Genomic DNA, 8,655 nt, shown 5'->3' on the forward strand with positions numbered 1-8,655 from the left:
ACTAAACCAAAACTCGACTGCTCACATCTAACACCAAAACTCAACTGTCTGCCTCCTCTGTTCTCCTCGCGATTAACAGATAAATATGGAGCGCATCTTCGCAGAGAAAAGATCACCTCAAACTCTGTACAGCGCAGCTTCTTTGCATAAGCAATTCAAATTTCAGAGCGCGATTCAAGACATCTAAAACAAGAAAAATTCCTACGAAAATTTACACACACACCTTGCAACCTCCTGATGTTGGATTACAACACCGACTTTTCTTTACCGAACTATGTAATTATTTCTGTAGCATTCAACCCTCGAAGAGTACTTCGACATTCGAGGATATCACAAACTTGTTATTACGATTCGCAAAAATCAATGTGCGTCCATGAAACTTGCTGAGGGTGTTAGTCCTCAGCATATTCTGTCTGGAATGCAACGTGTTTTTCCCAGCCACGACTTTTCGGAGACTTTGGTTGGGAAAGTGTATGTTTTGTGGTGTTCAGGAAACGGATCATTTAAAAGTAAAAGGCTTCTTTATTAACTTATTTTTTTTTATAATGACATAGATAAAACATCGTGTTTTTGGAAGTTACATTGAATTCCTGTATTTTTATCTCTTTCTGAAGGTAGTCTCTCATCTTCTCTTTGGTCCCTATACCAATGTCGTAGTATTATAAGAATGCTTATAATGTTTACATGTAGTACATTGACGTGAATGTGTAGATTTTTGTACGTCATTGGACTGCCACAATGTTGTGACTAAGGAATACTCTCAACGTTGACTTCGATCGAAAGATATTCATCCATATCGCCATCGCAGCTGAAAGGGAAGATTAGATGAAGCTGTAAAGTATACCTTTGAAGAATTCACCAATTGTGGTTCTCAAGATCGGAGATTAGAAACCGTCTCAAACACAAAGGCTCTATCACTCTGTTTTAAAGTCTGCATCGCGGTGTAGCTTGCTCGCCAGGTTTCGAGAGGGTGCGTTTCTGGATGAGGTATCGAATATATTGCTTCCCCCTACTTATACCTCCAGAGGAGATCACGAATGTAAAATTAGAGAGATTAGAGCGCGCACAGAGGCTTTCAGACAGTCGTTCTTCCCGCGAACCATACGCGACTGGAACAGGAAAGTGAGGTAATGACAGTGGCACGTAAAGTGCCCTCCGCCACACACCGTTGGGTGGCTTGCGGAGTATAAATGTAGATGTAGATGTAGATGTACTTAATTTCATGTCATCGATAAACCATAATTACAGTTTTACGTGTGTGCCTCTGATTTGTCTCATCATTTAGCTTTTCCTACTGAACATAATTTATATATAGTTCCTACATCCAGTAAGTGGTTATATTACAGTCGGTTAAATAATATCATGGTCGGGTTAATCAGTAGAAAAATATGTTTGACAATATACTATACCTACATTACATTTGAAAAAAAGAAAAAGGAATTTGCTATTTATAACACATCTAATCAGCTGCAGCTTCGATAAAGTCTTCATATTTGTTGATGAACTAACGCTTGACAATCGGCATCAAATATCTTTGATAAACGCGACAGGTAAGCTAAGTCATGTCTCTTCTTGTGTATCCCAGTCAAGAATTCAATGTATTCTAATGCCTTATGCACACTGCACGAAGACAAAGATTCCCTTTCTTGGGTTGTAAAAGAACTAAGGCGGTATCTTTTAGCATTTGTGTTTATTGGCGACCACGGTCTTACTTGACAAACTGTAGCTAAAAAGTAGCGCGATAACGCATTAACAACAGGTTCAACCTTTTCCTGTCCCACCTCGTTGTAAACAACGAAATCTAAATCACTGCCACGCTGCTGGTTTCTCTGCAAATGTTGATAGACACTAAATCCGTGACGTTCCTTACGTCGATCGACCGAGTGAGGTGGCGCAGTCTTTAGCACACTGGACTCGTATTCGGGAGGACGACGGTTGAAACCCGTGCCCGGCCATCCTGATTTAGGTTCTGCGAGATTTCCCTAAACCGCTTCAGCCAAATGCGGGGATGGTTACTTTGAAAGGGCACGGCCGACTTCCTTCCCCATTCTTTTCTAATACTATGGGACAGATGACCTCTCTGTTTGTTCCCCTCCCACCCCCAAATCAACCAGCCGTCCAGCAAAAGTCGATCATGGAGGAGGAGGAAGTTGTTTTACCCTTATGTACTCAGCGGCTGCGCATGCACTCGCATCTCAGTAGTTTTGTTATGACGACTGGTGGTGGTGAGTAAGCAGCTAGTGCACGTGCAACGGCTTCAAATACCGTCATGTACCTGTCTGGTCGGGTAGGCACAGCTCGTGATGCTGCTTTCCTCCTTCCCCCCCACCCCTCCCCCTCATCACACAGCTGACACAGGGCACGACGCGCCCCACGGCACGAGCCGTGTTGTTGGCGAGCAGTGTGTGCTGATGCGAGTGGGCATGAGCGCGCATCTATGCATCGTTCTACTGGGGTAGCTATACATTATACAGTGTGTCATTACGCAACAAATTTCGTAATTTTCTGAAATGGCTTACATTCACTCCTGTAAAAAAATACGTCACATTTCCTACTACAGTCATTTCAGGATCGATTTTTATTTATTTATTTATTTTTAATTTGTGGCCAAGAAGGACACGAAACCCACGCCTACTACAGTAGTACAAGTTTATATGCCAACTAGCTCTGCAGATGATGAACAAATTGATGAAATGTGTGACAAGATAAAAGAAATTATTCAGGTATTGAAGGGAGACGAAAATTTTATAGTCATGGGTGACTGGAATTCAACAGTAGGAAAAGGAAGAGAAGGAAACGTAGTAGGTGAATATGGATTAGGGCTAAGAAATGAAAGAGGAAGCCGTCTGGTAGAATTTTGCACAGAGCATAACTTAATCATAGCTAACACGTGGTTCAAGAATCATGAAAAAAGGTTGTATTCATGGAAGAACCCTCCGAGATACTAAAAGGTTACAGATATATTATATACTGGTAAGACAGAGACTTAGGAACCAGTTTTTAAATTGTAAGACATTTCCAGGGGCAGATGTGGACTCTGACCACAATCTATTGGTTATGAACTGTAGATTAAAACTGAAGAAACTGCAAAAAGGTGGGAATTTAAGAAGATGGGACCTGGATAAACTGAAAGAACCAGAGATTGTACAGAGTTTCAGGGAGAGCAAGAGGGAACAATTGACAGGAATGGGGGAAAGAAATACAGCAGAAGAAGAATGGGTAGCTTTGAGGGATGAAATAGCGAAGGCAGCAAAGTAGGTAAAAAAGCTCGCTTGTGAGCTCTGCAACATCCATGTACTAATTTTTATTTACATGACAAACCCTATTTTCAGGGCTATATTTTAATTTGGACCAATGGATCTATGCAGATATTTGTAAAAACGACGATGATACATCATTCCATATTAATGTAATACTGCCGCCTTCTGAAGAAGACAGATTTAAATCTGTCGAAACCTAGGTAAAGATTCCTTTATCCATTGCAACTGGTCGGCTGTTTTTAGTCTTATTACGTGGAACTGTTGCTGTTGCGCAGCTATGTTTAAAATACCAACAAAAAACAATGTGTTTACCTTAATAGTGTTCAAAAGTCATAATATGTATAGCAGTTCATGACATCCATTCTTACAAATGAACTGTTTCTGACGGACACACGTCCAGATCATCCGCTCCCAAAAATCCGCCATCTCACTTCCCCACATCCACCACTGCTGGCGGCTCACCAACTGCGCAACGCTACGCGCTGTTAACAGCCAACTGTCCAACGCTACAATAGCCAACAACAATGCAAACCAGCCACAGACTGCACACAGCACAGCCAGTGATTTTCATACAGAGCGCTACGTGGAGTTACCAATAAAAGAACCTAAACAGCCTACTTACAGCTTTAAGATGTTGATTTGTACTTACGGTGATTTTCGCTTTATTTCTCGTTTGCGACGGGAAATGACGTCTGCTAGCAGATCGTTGATGTTTTTCTGCGGTAGACACTCATAATTTTGGTATAACCTTTTTTTTTGTGCTTCTACGTGCCACTTAGAAGTCATGACTGCCGACTGTTACCATCTTCCACTGGGTTGAGTGTCTATGGCGTTGAACACACAGAGCGTTTCGATTCCTCGATTTAGATTTCAGAACCTTCGATTTTTCGTAAGCTTCTGTAGCAAAGGAAGCTGTCTGCTCCAGTAAAAGAGGTAAGGAGTATTTACACACAAGAACACTCAGAACTATTGGATGCTTTTTCTCACTGTTATAACAAAACACGCTGGTTTTTCTAGTTCTGGCAGTATAAACATTTGCATCTATTTTCTTACACCATAAGTTTGCGAGTATGCAAGAGCGCTTGCTACAATATCTAACACGGCATTTGACAAAGTCACGAAGGACTCTGACTGATGACACTTACTGTTCCCTGTAACGTCACGCGAATGTATCAAATCCATTACTAATGAGTTAGGCCAATTTATTGAAATCACATATTTGGAGGCTATTTCCTTTGGTACTTTCATTACAACGTATCCACCTACACAGGCCAATGAAGAAAAAAGTACTAAACTGTGTCTGTGGACAAAAATGTACAAATCTCTTTATGAGCGCGGGTAGTTTAAAATTTACAAGTGTAGAATTTATTGCTTCTTAAGTGTTACTAAAAGGTGATTGATGTAGCGAAATTTTAATTTTAATTTTCGAAAAACGTAATATAGTTTGGAAACTGCTGTGTATGCTACGCGTTTTCATAATCTTGCGCTTGGAACTAGATTTATGATATGTCTCAGCCAAACGTTGGCTGCAAACTACTAATGAATTTGACAGTAAATTAGGCATGAAGATCTCTCGAGAAACCACTCGTAAACGCGCTTTTCTTCGGTCTTTATCAACCGGAAATTCCTGGTAACTTATGCCACTAGTTTTTGCTTTTTCATTCTTATAGATCGGCACACAGGAGCGAGGCATCTGTAAACAATAATTAGTATATTTCAGACTATTGTATGTCGCAATAATTAGTATATTTCAGACTATTGTATGTCGCAGACTATTGTATGTCGTAGCATCAACTTACTTTCAGCACAAATATTCAACAATCTCAGCAACGCGTACGACTGTATTACCAGTGCCAATGCTACAACAATATTTTCAACATTTAACAGTTTCTCTATTGCTTACCGTCGTTAAAAATGACTGCAGTTAGACGAAAATCTTCGGACAATAAATACAGTAAATTACATTTTACGTATTCGCTATTGACAGCCTAAGCAAGCACATATGATTTTGACAGTAAGAATTCCACTGTCCAGGAATGCATCGGGAACAGTCGGTGCGTGGCACCACTTCCGGGGAAGTCTGCACACTCCACCGAATCGTTCACCCTTCCGTACCGAATCCAATGACGTCATTGGTACAGGTTGACACAGCAGTCTGGAGGTACCGATGGGCCCACCAGGTCCTGGGAACGGAGTTAACGGTACGATAATTTATACCGCAAACTGGCGTGAAATTTACCATAGCGAAAGAGCAAACGGTCCAGTAAACATGCGCCCTGAAAAACGCCGTAAGTGAGATAACTGCGGATGTTTCATTAGAAGCCACCACTGACTTCAGGGCGATATATTTTTGAATCTAGTGTCCTATAACTTCACTCGTGGCAGTTTTCATAACTGATTATGATACGCCTTGCATAACTTTTCTCCGTTTGGATGCATCAAAGAGGCTGTGGCTGAGCGGTTCTAGGCGCTTCAGTCCGGAACCGTGCTGCTGCTACAGTCGCAGGTTCGAATCGTGCCTCGGCCATGGATGCGTGTGATCTCCTTAGGTTAGTTAGGTTTAAGTAGTTCTAAGTCTAGGGGACTGATGACCTCACATGTTAAGTCCCATAGTGCTTAGAGCCATTTGAACCATTTGAACATCAAAGAGATCTAGTCATAGGAGCAATCCTTACATTTTTCTAGAAAATATTTTTCCTTTGATTTCCTATAAAATCATCTTTTGTCAAATTGTAGGTTACATAGCAGTCATACAGACCAAAATTGGAATCCGCGGTGTTCTGAGGCAAAGAGCGCAGTTGGCAGTCTCAGGTGCTGGCTCGCGGCCCACATCAAAGTGGTGCAACATCTGATACGTTGCGGCGACGTCTCACTCAGTACGGCAACCGAATACTTTATGGCGTCCCTAGTGCGTATTCCGCGCACACGTGTTGATACCAGACAGCGCGGACGTTCTGAAACGGATATAAATCTTTGCATCGATTCATTAGAAAAAGCTGAACAACTCCCGTTTTCTGTTTTAGTTGCATTTCGAATTAAACACTCTACATACAGTCAATAAAATTTGTTACTGGATTTGTGACCGCATTGTCAATATGTAAAACTACCGATGTTTCGGTCTCTGTTGCAAGTGACCTTTTTCAGAGTGCTTTTCGTTTATTACTGAATGAGAAAACTTTGTTTATATATGTCCGAAAGAACAGATACCATCTTCATATCTATATAGTTAAGGCTCATCGGCCATTTGACCGTCTTCTTCTGTGCAGATGCACAAACAGTGCCCGACCTCTTACGGGAATCGGCAGTAAAGCCGCGAGTAATGAGTATAATGGGCAGGGGCACTATGAATATAGTGCTGGACAATATATTGCGAATGTTGGACTCACGGGAGGCGTGCCAGAGATAAGTCCTTGTAGACGCACTGTCCTCTGTTGCTCAGATGGATCGCCAGCACGATAGCTCAGCGTGTTCGGTCAGGGAACTGGATGGTTTCTGTAATAAAAAAACTGAGTGAAGGGATCAGCGACGAACTTCAACGGATGTCGTGTGACGTCCGCTACGATCAAATGCAACGAAAAAAAAAAAATAGGTGGAGCGTCTGCCACGTAAACAGGAGATCCCGGGTGGGAATCATAGTCGGGGCACACGTTTTCAACTGTCCCCGTTGACTTACATCAACGCCTGTATGCAGCTGGGGGGTATTCATTTCATTGTAAAAACTTTGTTTCTCATATACTTGTAGCCGTGGCTGTTATCTAATTCTGACAGCCTGTTAAGGATGAAGGCGAGGGACGTAAGAATTTCTTTATCGGTGTTTTTATTAATTATCGTCATTGACAGAAACACGACGTTTTGATTGATGTTTGCGTTACTGCTTGTGATTGGGGGAAATCCGCGAATGGCAAACCAGGCGGCAGTTCTGACTTGACATTGTTTTCTTGCATTCTGTCACCGGGTGCAGCGCGCCTGTACTGTACCTGCGGCCGCTGAAGTCTTCCGCGCGCCTATGTGTATTGCTTCATCTGAGCTGTCGTCCCGTAACAATATTACTGCTGGCAGCCAAGACGTCGGACTTCGTACCCGTCTTCTCTGTTCTTGTTGGCGGATCACTTGCCTATTTACTCTCTAAACGTCCTCATGAAAGGAAGAGACCTTTTCGCCAGTAAGCGAGCGCTCACCAAAATCAATCTATTGGCCACACTCATCCTGGTGTTCTGCACCGCTGTATTTGGTGTGTTGTCTTAGTCCGATATATCTTCCGTGTTCAGATATACGTATCCTGATTGCTCGCCCCGTCTCGCCTACAGACACTAATCCACATTCGCGCCTGATTTCGTAAACTCCAGCAGCATGTAATTTGTCAACTGCATCTTTCTTTGTGCGAAGCACATCGTTTATTCTGCTGCTGGTTCGGAAAATCGGCTTAATGCCTGCTCGGCGGAAGATTTTCCCCACCTTGAAGATATAGTAATAGAGTGATGTTTTACGCTTCCTTCTGCTCTCCTGTGTTGTCTTCATTCTTTGTCCTCCCTGTAACATTGTCTCCCGCTACGTTAGACGTCTTGTGAAAGAACAGGACGCGCTAAGTACCACGTAATCAATACTCTTCGATATTTTGCTTCCGGGAAGAGTGTAATACGTATTCCAGACTTGTACAACCGACCAACGCTAGTGATATAGAGCGGTATTCTCATCCCAATACTGTAACTGTCACTCTGCGAAGACTGTTCTGTACCAATCTTACATCAACCTCCAAGTTCACAATATCTCTCTAGATACTTGCGTAATGAAAAGTTTAGCATTCCTTGTTGGTGTATGGCAGATACAAGCCTGATACATTTGAGAGTGTTGTGGTGATATGACAGACGATTAACAACGAAAGGAACATATGGTTTATGTATAATGGAGTTCCAGACGGAAGGTGTTCGATACATTTTACGTAAATCATTTGTATTGTCATTTCTGTAGTACTGTTGTAGTGTTTTGATTCCATACCAAGAAGGTACTGGAAAGAGAGAAATGGTCTAGAACGTAAACATAAGCTCTTAAGGCTCCATGGTTCCACACGTAAAAATGCTGTACTGTTAAAGCAGGGTGGTTTCAGCTCGTATTAGTTATGTGGAATGCAGCGCTCTCAATACTCCAATGCAGGAAATCTACTTCCAACACGTGGCATACATTTACCCTGAAAGTTTTATATATTACTCACTACGGTGAGTAACTTTAAGACGATAAAACTACTACCTTCTATATCAAAGCGAAAAAGGATAGATGCAATATATAGCTTTCTGGAAGTGTACAGCGCCCACTGTTCACATCCGACTACGGTTCGGAAATTATGCTGTGCTCACATCAATCCTATAAAATGATCATCAACAACGGAAAACGTATGAAA

This window comes from Schistocerca cancellata, chromosome 9 (genome assembly GCF_023864275.1).
Source record: "Schistocerca cancellata isolate TAMUIC-IGC-003103 chromosome 9, iqSchCanc2.1, whole genome shotgun sequence".
Taxonomy (NCBI): Eukaryota; Metazoa; Arthropoda; class Insecta; order Orthoptera; family Acrididae; genus Schistocerca; species Schistocerca cancellata.